The 19,619-nt window shown below is 42.7% G+C and overlaps 1 protein-coding gene across 1 annotated transcript in view; it reads left to right on the top strand.

Moving 5' to 3' along the window:
• The window catches only part of LIPC (lipase C, hepatic type), a 222,332-nt gene that overhangs the window by 36,138 nt on the left and 166,575 nt on the right, over window positions 1–19,619 (top strand). The window lies entirely within an intron of this gene.

Genomic DNA, 19,619 nt, shown 5'->3' with positions numbered 1-19,619 from the left:
CCTAGTTTGCAGTCGTCTGTGAACTTGGTCAGCCATAGTCCTCCTGTGCTTGCCTGTACCTCTGAGAAGTATATGCCGAACAGGAGGGGTCCTAGGACTGAGACCTGGGGAACGCCACTTGTAACAGGTTTAGAGTTGGGCCTACCTCCCGCAACTCTCACCATGTGAGTTCTGTCCATGAGCCAGTTGGCAAGCCATCTTGTGATGTAGGGGTTTATGTTCAGGTTGGTGAGTTTGTCTATAATACCAGAATGGGGAATGGTGTCAAAGACCTTAGCAAGGTCTAGGTAGGCTGTGTGTACCACCTTTTCCTCATCTATAGCCTTGGTAACTGTCTCAAAGAAGTCTACCAGATTTAGGAGGCATGATCTGCCCGTAACAAAGCTGAACTGGGTAGGGTCCAGTGTTTGGAGGTTCCCAATGTCTCTGTTAATGAGTTCCATGATGATGTGCTCCATAGCCTTGCAGACCAGGCTAGTCAGGCTTATAGGGCAATAGTTCCCGGGGTCTATTGTGGCTCCATCTTTGTGGAGCAGAATAACCGTTGCTGTGTGCACATGGGTACGTAGCCTGTGGAGAGGCTGAGTTTAAACAGTATGTTTAGGTGAGGGGTTAGTTCATTTTTGAGCTCATATAGGACGCAGCCTGGGACACCATCCAGTCCAATTGATGTTGTGTTTTTGGCTTTGGAGAGGGCTGTTTTAACCTGAGAGTCTGTGATTTCAGGGACTCTACATTCTTCTCGTATGGTTATGAGCCCTTTTGAGGGTGAGAGGGGGGTGAAGTTTGTGCTGAACCTGTCTGACAGGATGTTAGCGATATCAGTCAGTTCATTGTATTTTGTGCCATTCTGCACTAACTCCGAGCAGATCTGAGCATTGCCACTTAGATTCTTGACATAGCTAAAGAATGCCTTGTGGTTATCTTTGGAGTCCTTGGCAATTTTCCTTTCAAAGCTCGCCTTGGATGATTTTATGAGGGAATCATAGTTTCTTACTGATACTGATCAGGGATGTCTTCCCTTTTTGGGATTTTACTCTTTTCTGTACTAGTTTCCTCCTTCTATTGTATAGCTTGTTTATGGCATGAGTCCGCCAGACTGGTTTCCTTTTCTTGGAGGAGTGAGTCTTGGTTTTGCTTGTGATGGCACAATCCATGCATTCTTGTAGGTGCCCATAGAATGCATTAGTAAAGGATTTTGCAGCTTGGACATCGTTATCCTTCAGCATGGGGGCTTTGAAACTTTCCACCTTGGTCTTAACTAATGTGAAGTTTGCTTTTGTAAAGTTTTTCACAGTGGTTTCCTTGTCCGGAGGTGGGGGCGGAATGTGGATATCCAAAGTGATTTGTTTATGGTCAGATCTAACCAGCGAGGGGTTGACCTCTGGTGTGGAACACCGGTCACCCATGTCGGTGATGACCAGGTGCAATATGTTGGCACCTCTGGTGGGAGTGCTGACCAGTTGAACCAGAGCGTTTGAGTGTATAAATTCTAGGAAATGTTGGGCAAGGGAGTTAGTACTTGACTAGTTCTCCCAGTTAATGTTTGGGTAATTGAAATCACTCAATATTAGGGTGTTTGGTAGGACCTTTATGTTTCCCAGTGTTTCCAGAAATGCGTAATGGGGGTCCTGGGACATGGTGGGTGATTGTCTTGTGTTTTTAATTATTTATTATTTAATATTGTATTATATATTATATATTATATATAATATTAATTTAATAATTATCTAATTATTTATTATTAAATATTTTTAAACCCTTTTAACTGTGGCTGTTTTGTGTAGAGATAACTTAAGCTATAGAGTACATTGCATGTATACAGTGATCCTGTACCAAGTCACTCTAATAAGCCTTGACTGTTTGGCCGCACTTACCAATTGGATAATAATATTGCACAGTAATAATTGGTCACCCTTTTAAGGGTCTTTGAGTAGCTGATAAATATCAGTGGGTGGTGGCAGGGTACTAACGTATAGTCTGGGAAAAGCGTGCATGGCTGGAGAACCTGTGCCAGCCTTCCCCAGGAGTGTATGTGTGTATGTGGTTATATAAGCTCTTCTCAAAGTGTGTGTGTGTCAGCTACTTGGGCAGGGACATGAAACACTGATTGAACAGATAAGGTGTTGGAGGTTTTAGCTTGCCCACTAGGCTGGGATCTGGACCCTATAGCTGTGCCAGTGGGGAGTATTATTGGGGACCTGGAAAGCAAGGGAGTGACCAGCCCCTGACTGACTGTGATCTCTGTCTGCTCTTAAGGGAAATTGCACTTTACTGTGTGTATTTGTTATCCTTTCCTCCTATATGAGACACCCCTCACTGGTGTTAGTGGTGAGGATTGAGGCTCTTTGATTGCTGGGCCAGGGCATGGTTGTCACATATTAGTTGTTTGGCAGTGGTGGGATATCCACACCACATATTAATTGGTTGGCAAATACTAATTGGCTTGTAGTGGTGTGGGTAGAGTGAATTCCTGTAACCTGTGAACAATGAGCTTTGAAGGTGTTTTGTAGTCTAAATCAGCCACGCAGTGAATACTCAGAGATCAAATCACAATTGTTTTATTCCTTTTGATAGCTTAGCTAGTCAGGGTAAGCAGGCAGCATGTCAGCAGAGGAGTATGGAAAGCTGACAAGGAGCCAGCTGGCAGAGATGTGCCAGGCTAGGGGAATGGTGCATGGAAACCTGACTAAGGCAGACCGGATTGCAGCCTTGGTTACAGCTGCATCAGAAAATATCAAAAAGGAGGACAATCAGACTGGTAGTGGAGATATAATACCCTCGGAGAATGGACAGCTCAACCTTTCTGCAGAGGACTTAAAAATCCATCTGGAGCTAAAGAGACTTGAGTTGGAGGCCAGGCATTTGGAAATAGAAGCTGAGGAAAAGCAACGGCAGAGGAGGCATAAGACAGAAATGGTGACTCTTCGTCAGAATCATGGATGTAATGGGAAAGGGAGTAACTGGACCCCAGAAGCACAAAAGGTCAGTTAATTTCTTCCGCAATTTAAAGGGGATAATTTTCATAGTTTCATTCATATGTTTGAGAGGGTATGCAAACAGTATAGTGTTGACCAAAGGCTCTGGGTATGGTTCCTGACTCCCTTACTCCATGGTAAAGCTGTAACTGTTTTGTCAAAAATGTCTGATGTTGCATGTTTTTATTATACTGCTGTTAAAAATCACTTATTAGAATTGTTTAAGCTAACACCTAAAACGTATAAGAAAAAGGTTTGTGAGCATAGATGCAAGGCAGATGAAAGTGTGTGTGAATATTTTGCTGAACTGAGCACTTATTTCCATAGGTGGGCGAGTGGATGTCAGGTCACCACTTTTGAAGGGCTGGCAGACCTTTTGGTGAGGGAACAAGCCCTTATCACTTTGCCTGAGGACATGAGGATCTGGTTATCTGACAGATAATGTGCTACGTCAGATGAGTTGGGGAGGAAGGGAGACCTATACTTGGCAAGCAGGGCAGCCCTGCACAGGAAAGGGACCCCCAGTACTGCTCATGGGTCTAAAGGAACCCATGGTGGGCAGCACAGACTGCCCCTACAGAGTCAGACAGTAGCAGGGGAAGTCACTAGTCCAGGTACATGTCCAGGAGCTAGGGTTAAATGTTTTGAATGCAACCAGTGGGGCCATGTGGCATACAGGTATCCACAGAGGCAAGGTGGGGAACAAAAGCACCCTCCAAGAGGAAAAAACGCTGAGAGAAGAAGGGAGCCACTTTTGAGATTTTAAGTATTTTTTCTCTGTTTATTTGCTAAGTTTTTCTGCATAGCTGCCTAGCTTGAGCATTTTCTGGCTTGTTAAACTTGATTTCTGTATTAGTAGCTGTATTTAGAGCACAACCAAAAGCTGTTTGCTGAATTTCCTGTTTGCACTTAATTTTAAATCGTTTTTTTCTTAAAACTTGCATATTTTCTGTCCTTGACCTAGCACTCTTGTGTGGGGTCATTTACTGCACTGTTATAACTTGATATTACTTGTGAACCTCTGCTATCTCTGTAAAAAAACAAAAACAAAACAAAAAATCTTGCTTTTTTCCCACTTTTCTGAGAGTTAAAAAAGTTCAGTTACAGGCTTGCTGTTCCTGAACTGTTTGAAAGTTTCTGTGAGGCCATTTTTGCTTGGGCTGAAGGAGGGTCTCTCTGTTGATCAGTGGCATTGACTAACATTGAGCAGCTTCCCTGCCCCCCGTAGAGGTGGTTACTGACTTGAAACTGTAGTTTTATTGGCCACTAGGGGTCATTTCCATAACTCCTTCATCTTCCTCTCTTAAAACCTAGTTGCCTCGTGGTTTGGGCATCAGGAAAAAACGCTGAGAGAAGAAAGGAGCCACTTTTGAGATTTTAAGTATTTTTTCTCTGTTTATTTGCTAAGTTTTTCTGCATAGCTGCCTAGCTTGAGCATTTTCTGGCTTGTTAAACTTGATTTCTGTATTAGTAGCTGTATTTAGAGCACAACCAAAAGCTGTTTGCTGAATTTCCTGTTTGCACTTAATTTTAAATTGTTTTTTCTTAAAACTTGCATATTTTCTGTCCTTGACCTAGCACTCTTGTGTGGGGTCATTTACTGCACTGTTATAACTTGATATTACTTGTGAACCTCTGCTATCTCTGTAAAAACAAAACAAAAAAAAATCTTGCTTTTTCCCACTTTTCTGAGAGTTAAAAGTTCAGTTACAGGCTTGCTGTTCCTGAACTGTTTGAAAGTTTCTGTGAGGCCACTTTTGCTTGGGCTGAAGGAGGGTCTCTCTGTTGATCAGTGGCAGTGACTAACATTGAGCAGCTTCCTGCCCCGTAGAGGTGGTTACTGACTTGAAACTGTAGTTTTATTGGCCACTAGGGGTCATTTCCATAACTCCTTCATCTTCCTCTCTTAAAACCTAGTTGCCTCGTGGTTTGGGCATCTTTTCAGGCTTGTTGGCTGTTGGTGAAGCACCCTCCAAGAGGAAAAAATGCTGAGAGAAGAAGGGAGCCACTTTTGAGATTTTAAGTATTTTCTTCTCTGTTTATTTGCTAAGTTTTTCTGCATAGCTGCCTAGCTTGAGCATTTTCTGGCTTGTTAAACTTGATTTCTGTATTAGTAGCTGTATTTAGAGCACAACCAAAAGCTGTTTGCTGAATTTCCTGTTTGCACTTAATTTTAAATTGTTTTTCTTAAAACTTGCATATTTTCTGTCCTTGACCTAGCACTCTTGTGTGGGGTCATTTACTGCACTGTTATAACTTGATATTACTTGTGAACCTCTGCTATCTCTGTAAAAAACAAAAACAAAAAAAAAATCTTGCTTTTTCCCACTTTTCTGAGAGTTAAAAAAGTTCAGTTACAGGCTTGCTGTTCCTGAACTGTTTGAAAGTTTCTGTGAGGCCACTTTTGCTTGGGCTGAAGGAGGGTCTCTCTGTTGATCAGTGGCAGTGACTAACATTGAGCAGCTTCCCTGCCCCCCGTAGAGGTGGTTACTGACTTGAAACTGTAGTTTTATTTTCCCTTTTGGGTCTATTCCTGCTTCTTTCCAGCCCCTGCTATCAAGCACGCTTTAACGTGCTTTAGCGATTAGTGGAGTTGCCACTAGAGCAGCATTGGGCAGCCGGTTAAACAAGGTTAAACTCTTTCTGGCTCCAGAAAGTCTGTTCTTCAATTTTCCCTTAGAACTGCTCTGTTAGGAACCTAAACAGTTTACACCTACACTAAAAAGTGCAGCACTTGTTCCAAATAGCTTTTTCTTCTCAAAAAGCTCAGCACTTGTCTTATAAGCATATCCCTTGTCTTACAAGCATTCTCTTTGCAGGTCAAGCACTCCTATATTATACAAATCTCTCACTAGCAAAACCCCCCAGAAGTGCCCACTTCCCTGCTAAGCCCACTACTTTTCTGTCTCATACCAACTCATAATTCTTTCTAGCATGTGAAGGGTCAGATGCTGGCGTCCTCTCCTGCCCAGTTGGTGAATCTGGGAATTCTGAGACAATGTTACAATTGCCTCATGTACACGGACAACCCTCTCCTCCTCCCACGTAACACTAACACTTGTGAGAGATGCAGCTATTTAGCCAGACTGGAGGCTGAGCTCTCTCAACTCAGGACTGGCAAGACCAGGCAAGAGGAGAAGGCAACTACACACACCACAATACCAGTCTCACATAACTCAACCACACCACTGAATCAAACACATAAACACACTAAGACATACTCGGAGGCTCTGAGTAAAAATTTACCTAAACAGCAGAGGCCTCCAAAGCAGACACCCAAGCAACTGCAAACTCAATACACCACACAAACACATAAACAACAAAATCAGTGTGCAAAGCAGTCACTGCCCTTAAGGCCAAATACAACACCAAACATACTTGTCGTAGGTGACTCCATAGTCAGACACACTGACGTCCCGCTCACCAGACTGAGTAAGGAGAAGGTCACAGTAAGCTGCCTGTCGGGCTAGAATCCGCCACATAACACAAGCACTCAGGTCTCTCAACAGCAGGTACAAGTGCGACTCAGTCATTGTCCACGCTGGTGTCAGCGACCTGAGACGCACCTCCTTGGACTACATGAAAAGAGACATTGAGGAGCTCTCTGATTATGTAGCCCAGGCAGGTATGACCCTGACCTTGAGCATTATCCTACCTTCACCTAGAATGATGCCACAATACAGTGATAAGATGATCAGCTTTAATAATTGGCTTAAATTCTGGTGTCATTCAAAGGGGATCCAATGTCTGTCTGCCTGGGATGACATGCTGGACAAGCCACGCTGCTTCGCAAGGGATGGCTTGCACCTGTCACCCTAGGCTTCGGATATTGGCTAAGGCTCTTGCCACCCCATAGTGCCTTTTTAGGCAAGGCTCAAATTCTAAACCTACCACCCTAGAACACAAAAAGTAAAAAACTAAGGGTAATGCTGCTCAATGCCAGAAGTCTCAATCTCAAGATGCACGCACTCGAGGCCCTTCTCAGTATGGAGAACATCGATGTCTGTGCTGTGACAGAAACCTGGTTCAAGGCTCCTGAGAGCACCCCAGCACTAGCAGGTTTCACCTCATATCATGCGTTCCGGCCCCAAAATCCGGACAGCACCAAGAAAGGAGGGTGTCCATATTCATAAAGGACACCCACACCTCAAGGTTGGTGGCAACGCACGATGCATCGGAGACCATCCAGGTGCAATTAACCATAGGCAAGACTGCTCTGCAATTTGTAGCATGTTACAGGCCACCCTCTCAAACTCAGGAACCTCACATGGCCTTCCTGAAAACAATGGAGGGGATAAATGTATCTCCAAACACCATCATACTAGGTGACTTCAACTACCCTAATATAGACTGGGAACACTACTCAAGCCCAAACACTCTAGCCCAAAGGTTCCTGGAGTTCATAAACTCAAATGCCATGGAACAACTAGTCACCATCCCCACAAGAGGAGAAAACATACTTGATCTCATCATCACGAACATGGGATCACAATGTTCAACACCGGAAGTATACCCCTCACTGGTGAGATCAGATCATAAACTAATCTCGCTGGAGGTCCTCCTCCCACCCCCACCTGAAATAAAAAAGACCACAGTGAAAAACTTCTCAAAAGCCGACTTCTCACTTCTAAAAACTAGTGTGGTCTCCTTTAAGGCCCCTGAGCCAGTGGTAAACATTACTCAAACCGCTGAATCACTTACAAATGCCTTCTACCAGCACCTACAGGACTGCATGGATCAGGCAATCCCAAACAAAACTAAGACTCTTGGTACCAAAGGCAAGCGTCCAGTCTGGTGGACCCCAGCCATAAACAAACTCTACAACAAAAGGAGGAAGCTACTACAAGATAGAGCAAAATCCTTGAAAGGTAAGACACCTTTGATCATTATAAGTAAAAAACTAAGAGCTCTCATAAAATCATCCAAGGCAAATTTTGAGAGAAAAGTCGCCAAGGACTCAAAAGACAATCATAAGGCCTTCTTTAGCTATGTTAGAAACCTAGGAGGAAACTCACAGATATGCTCAGAATTAGTTCAAAATGATGTGAAGATTACTGAACCTACACACATTGCCAACATACTGGCTGACAGGTTCAGTGCAAACTTCCCCCCCCCTCCCCCGCAAAGGAGAGATATCTATAGCAGAGGATTGTAGCCCCCCAAACATCTCCAACGCCCAGGTGAGAACTGCTCTCTCCAAAGCAAAAAACACAGCATCCATGGGACCAGATGGTTTCCCCGGCTGTGTGCTCCACGAACTCAATGAGGAATTAAACCCGCAGTTAGGACAGCTGTTTAATGTTAGCCTCACCTCAGGAGTGGCGCACGGCGACTGTGGTCCCACTTCACAAGGGCGGTGCCTCCACCGACCCTGGAAATTACCATCCCATTAGCTTGACAAGCCTTATCTGCAAAGCTATGGAGAGGATCATAATGGAACTCATAAATAAAGACATAGGGAACTTGCAGACTTTGGATCCAACCCAGTTAGGCTTTGTCAAAGGCAGATCATGCCTTTTAAACTTGGTTGACTTTTCGAGACAGTCACCAAGGCCATTGATGAGGAAAGGCAGTCCATACAGCCTACCTTGACCTGGCAAAGGCCTTCGACACAATACCCCACTCAGGTATCATCGAAAAACTCATCAGCTTGAATGTAAACCCATACATCACAAGATGGGTTGCAAACTGGCTAAGTGACAGAACCCACAGGGTCAGAGTTGCTGGAGCCATGTCAGACTCAAAGCCTGTCACAAGTGGTGTCCCACAGGGCTCAGTCCTGGGTCCACTCTTGTTCGGCATCTACTTTTCTGAAGTACAAGCAAACACAGGAGGGTTATGGCTGACAAAGTTTGCAGATGACTGCAAACTGGGCCATAGTCGAAAACACATCTGACACAGATATCCTTCAGAAGGGCCTCACAGAAACGGATAACTGGTGCCAGAGCCATGGCCTAAAGTTAAATGCCAAGAAATGCATAGTCATACCCTTCGGGAAAAACAAGGTTACCCCTAGCTACCATATAGGTGGCAATCCACTGAGCACAGAAGAAGTCATCAGGGATCTGGGGACCCAGGTTGACAGTAGCGTTTGACACTCATGTTGCTAAAGTGGTTAGGAAAACCTTCTACATTGCCCACCTGATCATGAAGGGATTCACATCTAGATCAAGGAGGTCATCGTCCCCCTGTACTCATCACTCATTAGACCTATGATTGAGTACAATGCCCCATTCGAATGTATCTGACCCGACACCTGCAGCAGCTGGAAAGGCCCCAAAAGTTCCTCACCAAAAGGATAAAGGGTCTCAAAAATATGTCTTATGCTGCCCGACTGAAAGAACTCCAGCTCTATTCAGTCTCATACCGCTTGCTCAGAGGTGACCTGTGCCTGACATATAAGGCCATGTCAAACCCTGATTTGATGAATATGCTTCACCTCAAAAAATCTAGATCCCTCAGAACCACAAGGGCGGGAGACTTAAACCTTGACACGGTTATTAATAGAATGTGCTGGAGGGACAGATTCATCACCCAGAGACTCCCTATGCTGTGGAACAAAATCCCTCGCTGGCCTTGTTCAAGAGGAATCTTGACCAATGGATGGGGGATCGCAGATATACCGCAGGGATTACTTCAGTGTCACTGCTTGACAGAGGCACAGCAAAATAATAGGCATAGTTTTATTCAAACTAAAGGGGTGGCGAAAGCCAAATAACTATGGGCTAGGCTTATAAATGCCCTTGGGCAGATAGCCTAGTATGAACCTATGAACCTATGAACCTAAAAGGTGAGGGAACCAGTAAGTGGGAAAGACAAAATGCCAATAGTAGGTTGTCTTGGGACAACAAAGGTACCAAACTACCACCAGAGGTTATATCCTATTGTAGTGAATGGCAAAGAGGCCATTGCCAAGAGAGACACAGCCTCTGATATAACCATTGTAAAGCCTGCAATGGTTTCAGAGGAGCACTACTTGCCCAGGCAGTCTACTCCAGTCAGGGCTTTAAGAGAGATCCCATTCCAAATACCTTTGGCTAGGGTTCACCTTGACTGGGAGGGTGGAAAAGGAAGCCAACAAGTAAATGTGTTTGAGGATATACCTGCAGATGTCCTGATAGGGAATGATTTTGATAGTGAGGTACCCTGTGCTTGTGCAGTTACATGCAGTCAGGCTTGGAGACAAGCAGGTAAGTCTGGTAGCCTGGGGGAGACCAAGACAGACTGCATACTTGCAGCCAGGACTGGTGAGGTGGTTACTTCAGGGGGGAGCTACCATGTAGCAGTGAGACTGAAGGTGAGCCACAGCTGCTTGGGGGTACTGATGGTCCCTTGGACAGAGTGACTGCAAAGGTAGAGCTGAGTAATAGTACCCAGGCTAACAGGGAGGCACCACTGTCAGAGGATGCCAGACTTCCTGGGGAAGGGGAGCTGGGAGGAGTTACAAGGAGAGAGTTGAGACAAGCTCAGCTCTCAGACCCTACATTGCAAGACCTGAGGCAGATAGCTTGGAAGGCACCTGATTCTCAAGGAAAGGGAGAATCTGTATACTGGGACAAAGGGCTTCTATACAGAGAGTGGACCCCTGAGGGAGGGCTTGAAGGTGAGAGAGTACAGCAGTTGGTAGTGCCTAGAGCCTACCATCCGGTGCTTCTAGCCATAGTCCATGATATTCCCTTTGCAGGTCATATGGGTATAAAACGTACAAAGAGGCGTATTATGCAGAACCTCTATTGGCCTGGAATTTCCAGAGATGTAACAGGGTACTGCAGGACCTGTGAGCAATGTCAAAAGGTAGGCAAGGCAGGAGACAAGGTGAGAGCTGCTTTGATGCCTTTGCCTGTGATTGAGGAGCCATTTCAGAGGGTAGCTATGGATATTGTGGGTCCTCTGAGTACCCCAAGTTCCACAGGGAAAAAGTATATCCTAGTGATAGTGGATTATGCTACACAATACCCTGAGGCAGTGGCTTTGTCCTCCATTGAGGCATAGAAGGTGGCAAATGCTTTGTTGGAGATTTTCAGCAGGGTAAGTTTCCCAAAAGAAATACTGACTGACAGAGGTGCCAGTTTCATGTCAGACCTTCTGGCTTGTCTGTGGAAGTACTGTGGGATGAAGCACCTAAAGACCACCGCCTACCATCCTCTCTAATGGTCTTGTTGAGAGGTTAAACTCTACAATCAAGCAATTTCTGTCACTTGACTCCAAGTATGTAAATATTGTAAATATCACGGTATTTCTATTGTCTGCACAGCAATTTTTTTACCTTATTTAACTAAAACATCTACATGCTAATCTGCCCCCCTCTAATGTAAAAACACAAGAAACCTCAAATCTTTATATTACAGACAGTTGATCATGCTGCGCTGAATGGAAATACCTGTAAACTGTGTTCTCTATTATCTGTTAACTGTGTTTTATGATGTACATTTTATGCATTTTGCATTTCCTGACTGTATGAATTTTATACATGTATTTTACTTTTAGCATTATGTAACCATTATTGTATTGTATTGCTTATGGAGCTTTTCTCCCCGGGCCTCCACTGAAAATGGGCACGTTCTGGCCCAGTGGACTTCCCTGGTAATCAAACTGAAAATAAATAAATAAAAAGTCCATGCTACGGGCATTTGCAGATCAGTTTAAGAGGGAGTGGGACAAATATGTGTCCCATCTGTTGTTTGCTTAGAAAGAGGTTCCACAGGAATCCACAGGTTTTTCATCCTTTAATTGCTGTATGGGCATAGGATGAGGGGGATCTCTAGATTTAATTCGAGATGAGTGGGAAGGTGAGTGTGAGTCTCACAAGGAGCCTGTTGTGGCATACGTCCTAAACCTCAGGACAAGGCTCAGGGAACTCAAGGGCTTGGCCCAGGAGAACCTGGCAGAAGACCAACAACAGAAAAAGGTGTGGTATGACAGGAATGCTCGAGCTAGAGAGTATGCTGTGGGGCAGCAGGTAATGGTTCTCATTCCTGTCAGACACAACAAGCTGCAAGCAGCTTGGGAGGGACCCTACAAGGTGGTAAAAAAGGTAAGTGATGTTAACTGCATGCTGGAACTGCTAGGCAGATGGCAGGGGCACAAATTGTACCATGTTAACATGATGAAACCTTACCATGATGGGAAGGCCCTTGTGCCGAGCATTTGTAGTGGATTGCAGGAGGAGTCTGAGGGAGATCTGGGGACTGATCTCCTCAGTGAGGCTTGGGCTGACACCTCAGTGGAAGGGGTAGCAATGTCCCAGCAGCTATCTCATACCCAAGTTCAAGAAATCCAAACAGTGTTGCAGGAATTTGGGGACATGTTCACTGGGAAACCAGGGTGCACCCCCCTGGGGCAGCACCAGATGGATACAGGACCCCAAAGGCTTATTAGGCAGGCCCCTTATAGAGTGCCTGAGAGAGTCAAACAGACTCTGAGGAAGGAGGTACAGGAGATGTTGGAACTAGGGGTGATTCAAGAGTCCAACAGTCCCTGGGCCTCCCCGTGGTGCTGGTGCCAAAGAAGGATGGCAGCACCAGGTTCTGTGTGGACTAAAGAAAATTAAATAGTCACACAGAGTCAGATGCTTACCCCATGCCTAGGATGAATGAAGCCCTAGAGCAACTGGGTGGGACTAAGTATCTTACAACCATTGGTCTTATCAAGGGTTACCGGCAGGTGCCCTTGACTCCCAGTGCTAGAGAGAAGTCAGCCTTTGTGACTTCTTTTGGCTTATATGAGTTCACAAAGATGCCCTTTGGGATGAATAATGCCCTAGAGACTTTCCAGAGGCTGGTAGATCATATCCTAGCAGGAGCAGGAGGGTTTGCCCTTGCTTACCTAGAGGATACAGCCATCTACAGCCATTCCTGGCCAGAGCACTTTCAGCATGTCAGGGAGGTGATGGGCAGACTACAGAGGGCAGGATTGACCATTAAGCCGAGCAAATGTCAGGTGGGTACGGCGGAGGTCTCCTACCTAGGACATAGAGTGGGGAGTGGTAAGATAAGGCCAGAACCTGCCAAAGTGGAAGTCATTCAGGCATGGCTTGCACCTGTTACTAAAAAGTAGGTGAGGGCATTTTTAGGGACAACAGGGTACTACAGAAAGTTTGTGCACAGTTATAGTACCATAGCTGCTCCCCTCACACACCTGACAAGGAAGAACAGGCCCGATAAGGTAGTGTGGACCCCAACATGTGAGCAGGCATTCCAGAAGCTTAAAGAAGCTTTGGGAGGACCCCTGTGTTAGCCAGTCCAGATTACAGCAAAGAATTTGTTGCGCAGGTGGATGCTTCAAACCATGGGGTGGGGGGCTGTACTTAGCCAGATTTCTTCAGAGGGAGAAGAGCACCCAGTGGTTTATCTCAGTCGTAGGCTCCAACCCAGGGAGGAATGTTATGCAGCTGTAGAAAAGGAATGTCTATCCATAGTGTGGGCACTGCAGTAACTTCAGCCTTATCTGTATTGAATGAAATTCACTGTTATGACAGATCACAACCCCCTAACATGGTTAAACAGAGCCAGCCAACAAAATGCCAAGTTGCTAAGATGGAGCCTAGGGTTGCAGGCATATATGTCAGTGCAGCACCGCAGTGGGATTAGCAATGCCAATGCAGATGGGCTCTCAAGACAGGGAATGGGGTAAGGTATACTCAGCTTGACCTAACCCTCTCAAGCAGTGTTTCTCAAGGGTCACTTGAAAAACTATCTTGAGTTCTCTGTGGGGGAGAAATGTGAAGGCTGCCAGCCTAGCCAGATATCATTTTTTAGATAATTCTGTCATCTGTAAATATTACTGTATACCACAGGCTTGCTGTCTTAAATGGTAAAAATAGTGTTACATGTGGAACTGAAAAAAATGTAACAACAGTGCACTCTGCTGACCAAGTAACACATGTTGTAACCTTTTGATTTAAAGTCGGCTCCGACCTGTCTAGGTGAAGGAATTCTTGCTATTGTTTTCAGGCCAGAGTTAATGGCCAGAACTTGCATGCATAAATGTCCTTTATGGCTTTGCTTCTTGACCAGGTGTGAGCTTACTAAATAATGTAAATGTAGTTTCTGTTAGCCTGGGACCCCAGGGAAGTGTGAAGAATTATGTAATGTGAACCAATAATGTGATTTTAAAAACAGAGAGAATCAGAGAGCATTAAGCATTTTTGTCTTGACCATCCAACTCATCAGCACTCTGCCTTTGCTGTATATGTAAGTTATTTTAGAATTGTATTTTCTCTTAGAAATAGCTAGAAACTAGAAAGATTAGACTAAGTGTCTTTCTGTGATGTCAGAAATGTACTACTGAATTATTTTAAGTATTTCTCTGTAATCTCTGAACTCTTGACTAGCACTGTGTAGTAAAACATATTGTCTTGTGTTTTTAATTATTTATTATTAAATATTTTTAAACCCTTTTAACTGTGGCTGTTTTGTGTAGAGATAATTTAAGCTCTAGAGTACATTGCATGTATATAGTGATCCTGTACCAAGTCACTCTAATAAGCCTTGACTGTTTGGTCGCACTTACCAATTGGATAGTAATATTGCACAGTAATAATTGGTTACTCTTTTAAGGGCCTTTGAGTAGCTGATAAATATTAGTGGATGGTGGCAGGGTGCTACCATATAATCTGGGAAAAGGGGGCATGGCTGGAGAACCTGTGCCAGCCTTCCCCAGAAGTGTCTGTGTGGTTATATAAAGTCTTCTCAAAGTGTGTGTGTGTGATGTGTGTGAGCTACTTGGGCAGGGACATGAAGCACTGGTTGGACAGAGAGGGTGCTGGAGGTTTTAGCTTGCCCACTAAGCTGCGATCTGGACCCTATAGCTGTACCAGTGGGGAGTCTTATTGGGGACCTGGAAAGCAACAGAGCGACCAGCCCCAGACTGACTGTGATCTCTGTGTGCTCTTAAGGGAAATTGCACTTTACTGTGTGTATTTGTTATCCTTTCCTCCTATATGAGATGCCCCTCACTGATGTTAGTGGTGAGGATTGAGACTCCTTGATTGCTGGGCCAGGGCATGGGCATCACAAGGTACAAGCAGAATTATTTCCTTTTCTGATTTTTCTGATAGTGTTTTTAATTTTTCTGCTACCGCTTGCACTGAAGTAACTCTTTATTTGGCAGCAGATGCTAGCAGTGTTCCTTGTTTTTTTTTTTTGTTTTGTTTTGTTTTTTTTCTTATGTTCCTGGAGGGTTGTTGATGTTATTGGGCTGTTGATACTCCCATCCAACTGAAAAGAAGCTTGTACTGCTTAAAATCTCTCACCTGGTGAGCGGACGAGAGTATACATTTGGGACCCATGTTTTCAACTGAGGGCAAACAGCTGGTGTTTCTTTTTGTGACCATTTTCTGTCTTACCTCCTATCCTTTTAAGGACAATGGAGCAACAACTGCCTGTTTTATTTCTTTTTACTTTTAACTTCCTGGAGGGTTGTTGATGTTATTGGGGCTGTGGATGCTCCCATCCAATCAGACAGGAGCTTGTACTCCTTAAAATCTCTCACCCGGGAAAAGCGATTGCTCACTTCTGAGTGAGGAGTGAGGAAGGAGGTACCTAAGTCTTAAGCTTTAAACTTGTTTTACTTAATTTTTAAAGGAATTTAAGTCTATATTTGTTAAACATTCAGTGAAACAAGAATACACTAAATTTGCATGTTTTGGAAGACCTTATAAAATCAAATTATATCAAAGAATGTGTGCAAGCTAACACATGTTCAAAATGCACTAAACTATTAGACTATTTAGAGGTCATTGATAGCAATTCCTTTAGTGACAATAATAAAGATCCTTGCATTTGTCATATTAGAAAAATGTTTACTATGATTTCTGAATGCTTACTTGATTATGAGTGTTTGGCTAGTCATAAACTGAATGTTAATCAGAAATTATTCTGGATAACAGTGTGCATGGGAGTTTAGGAACCCCAGATTCTCCAACAAAGAAAGGGTAAGAAAAGAAAGAAGGAGAGAAGACATTGTATTACAAAAAAAGTAAGGTTGTGGATGTTACTTCTGAACTCCAATCAGATTTAAGTACTACTAATGGGAAAGCTGACATAGAATATGAAGAAAATAATTCTGTAAATATTTATTTATTTAACATTTGTTTACCAGGAAAGTCCGACTTGGAAAAAGCCAATTTTCATTGGAGATCTGGGGAGAAACCCTCTAGGCGCATGACTTTGTAACGTGGGAGGAAACAGGAACACTCAGAGGAATCCCACACATATGCAGGGAGGACATGCAGACTCCACACAGAAGGCACCCCAGTCAAGAATCAAACCGGAGAACCTCTTGCTGTGAGAAAACAATGTAAACCGCTGCACCACTGTGCTGTAGATACCCTCAGTTCAGATGAATTACATGCCTTTTTGGATAGTGTGGATTCAAGTTCATTTGTACAAGAACATAGGCCTGTGTGTCTGTACCTAGAAGTCATTGCATAAAAGAACGGAAGGGAGGTTAATGATAGAAGGCTTTAAGTGAGGTTAGGAATAATTGCATTGTAAATTTAGATTGTGCAACTATAGAAAATTCTCCTTCTGTTAATATTACTATCAGGAGACATATTAAAAGGATAAGTCAGGCAGAACCTCATGATACATTAGATTATGTTGATGTTAAAGAAAGCAAAAATATAACTGCTCATGGGGTAACAGAATCACACAAAGTGTTAATTTTGGGGCAATCAGTACTGAAACCTTTTATTAAAGAACTATTAAAATAGATAAGTCCTGTCTTACTGTATCTGCTGTCTCAGGGTTGGGATTAGTGGACAATCCTAATAATTTGCAAAGACTGAGACGTGTGAAACTGGCATATCATTTACATGTAATACATGTGGGAACTAATGATTTAAAACACACACCCCTGAAGCATATGATGATCTCAGTGTTGGGTAGACTAGAATATCTAGAAAGGATGCACTAAGGCTCATGCATTTATTAACTAGTTAAGAGAAACTTCATTGATGCTTAATGTACAATTACTATAATACTGGAAAGAAAGTGTTCATGATTATCACCTATTTGCTCAAGACAATTTCCACCTAAGTACCTATGTGGCAAGCTTCATGACTAGTTACATTTTTGACCAGTTTCATCCCTTTTTAGTATTAGAACTACAAGGGAATGTAAAGTCATATCAGAACCAGTAAAATGTTGTTTAAGTAATGCTAGAAGCTCAGAAAATAAGCTCAACAAATTAAGCTGTTTACTAGCTGTAGAACAATATAAAATCATAACAATAACAGAAGTTTGGGATTATTTTCTTTTCACTTAACATATTTTATAAAATATGAATGTTTAAGGCGAGGTTCAAGAGGTGATGGGGTAGATTTATGGGTACACAGTTCTATTAGACCATCCCTATTTAAGAATATGCCTACATACATACACTTAATAAAACCCTACTTCTAACCCTAAACTAAAGCTTATGTATATTACTATGTATGCACTTACTTTAACCTGCACCCTAACCCTAAGGTCCGTAACTATTGCACACTTACCTTAAAGAGCTATACCGGAGAAGGGTCAACTATGACGATTCGACATTTCGAATTTCGCACTTCAGGACATTTGGTGTTTTCGTGATTCGCTCAATATGTGTCACCGTTTCCGTATTTGTGTAACTGCGGTTTCGTGGCTGTAATAGGTAACCGAAACAATGACTGGAGTCATACATGTCCCCTTACGGAGATTTCTGTTTACACACTCGAGATTCTCAGCATTCAATATTCTCGTGTTGACAATGTCAGATTTGGCATTGTCAGCTTTCGAGAATATAATATAGACCCTGGTAGAAGGCTTTCCATATATCAGAAAAAGAAAATGTGTATGATAAGCACATTTATTTTAGGAAAAAATATAATTTTAAGGACAATGGGGGTGAATTTAGTCAGTCCTGCATTTTATATGGCTTTAATACATTGGTTTTGACCATTAAAAAAGACAAGGGAGGAAGAAGAAAGACATGTTGCATAAAAAGTCTGAGCTAATGTAGGTAAATGAAAGGGATGACAAGGAAAAAATGGGAATAGATGAGTTATGCAATGAGTGAATGTGAAATAAAATGAAAACTTGGGAAGAATGAAATGGATGAGGTTTATGGAGAAATAAAACAATGACATAACAATAATGAATGAGAATGTGTGTTAATCCGTAGATACAATTTCAGGAAAGCCAAGAAAGAAAGACAAAAAGATTTGAAAAGAGTGAGGCAGCAATGATTTTTCTGGCATCTATTGTTAAATAAATTGTCTGGGAAATCACAGATGAAATATAAAGCACAGAAAGAAAAGTTCTATAACACTTGTGGAACAAAAGGGACCACACAGTATAAGACTTTGAGATGGGAGAAGTAGAAAACCTTTAGGGGAGTATTTAAAAGACTGTGAATGTTTTAATCCTACTACTCTGAATATGGTATCACATGTGACATATGAAATAGAGAAAAAGGCTGCAGTTGGCACTGTAAATAAGATTTTTCACAGTATTTTTTTGTGAAAATTTAGATATGAAAACGCACTGTACAAGATGCTGAAAAGTAAAAATCTTATATTGCCTTAAACTGATTGCGACAAATGGGGTGGCATAGTTATTGATATAGATAAAAAGATGGAAATATTGAAATGTGTGCAAACTGCATATAAAAATCAAGTGTAATGTATTGTAATCACTGAATGACAACAATAATATACTTAAGATATTTGGTATCCACCTGAACTGCCAGCGACTCAGGAAGATGGGACCTCAGTTTAACATCTCAGCTAAAGGATGGTACACTCAGGACTGTAGCATCCCACTTAGGTTGATACCTGTTGGACCAGTGACAGTAACAGCTTTTTATTACTCTCTCTTGGTTGGCATAATAATTTAATAATTTACCGGACTTTAACTGCTTCACTTTTACGAAGACGCAGTAACCAGAGTACTCAAGAAAACTTCATGCAGACACAATGGTCCCAGTATAATAGTTAGGGTGTTTACCTTACAGACACAAGGTGCAGGATTTGATTCTTTCATGGGATAATTAGCTAGGCTTAAAATGGCCGACAAGGGCAGTTAGCCTAGTACCAGTGCATGAACCTAATACCATATCTATGAGAGTCTATAATGACATGCCTGAACATACAAAAATAAAATGCAATTTCAGCCGCAAGAGTTTATAGAGATAGTTAGTGGTAGAGAGTGAAGTCTTTTTGCAGAAGGATGTTCCCTTGTACTGCCACATCTAGGCTAACTATGGTTGAAAACTCTGAGGTCACTGTACTCCAGAGGAAGGGAAATACTCAGATACCATATTCTCAAACTTATTATACATTCTCCTCATTTACTATTATGAGAATCATAATTACAGCCTCTGAAATTACAACAGGCATCCAGAGAAGGGCTCCCAAAGGTGTCATACAGCCGCTAAACTGAACCCTAGACTCTAAAGTAGTAACCTCTGTGTAAATACGCCATTAATATGTTACATAAATGTACTACATAAGCCAAGTACTTGCCTGTAATAACTGTAAGGAGGGACCATGTAACAGGACGAGTAAGCAGTACCGATAAATTATCAACAATGACTTAGGATTTAAGAGGCATAAACCAGCCCATGAACACTTTGTTCATGTCATTGAATAATTTTTCAGTGAATGCCAGTTAA

The sequence above is a fragment of the Protopterus annectens genome, chromosome 7.part1 (genome assembly GCF_019279795.1).
Source record: "Protopterus annectens isolate FY-2018-M chromosome 7.part1, PAN1.0, whole genome shotgun sequence".
NCBI lineage: Eukaryota > Metazoa > Chordata > Ceratodontiformes > Protopteridae > Protopterus > Protopterus annectens.
Note: the sequence above shows the minus strand (reverse complement) of the source record. Positions and strands in the feature narration are given on the sequence as shown.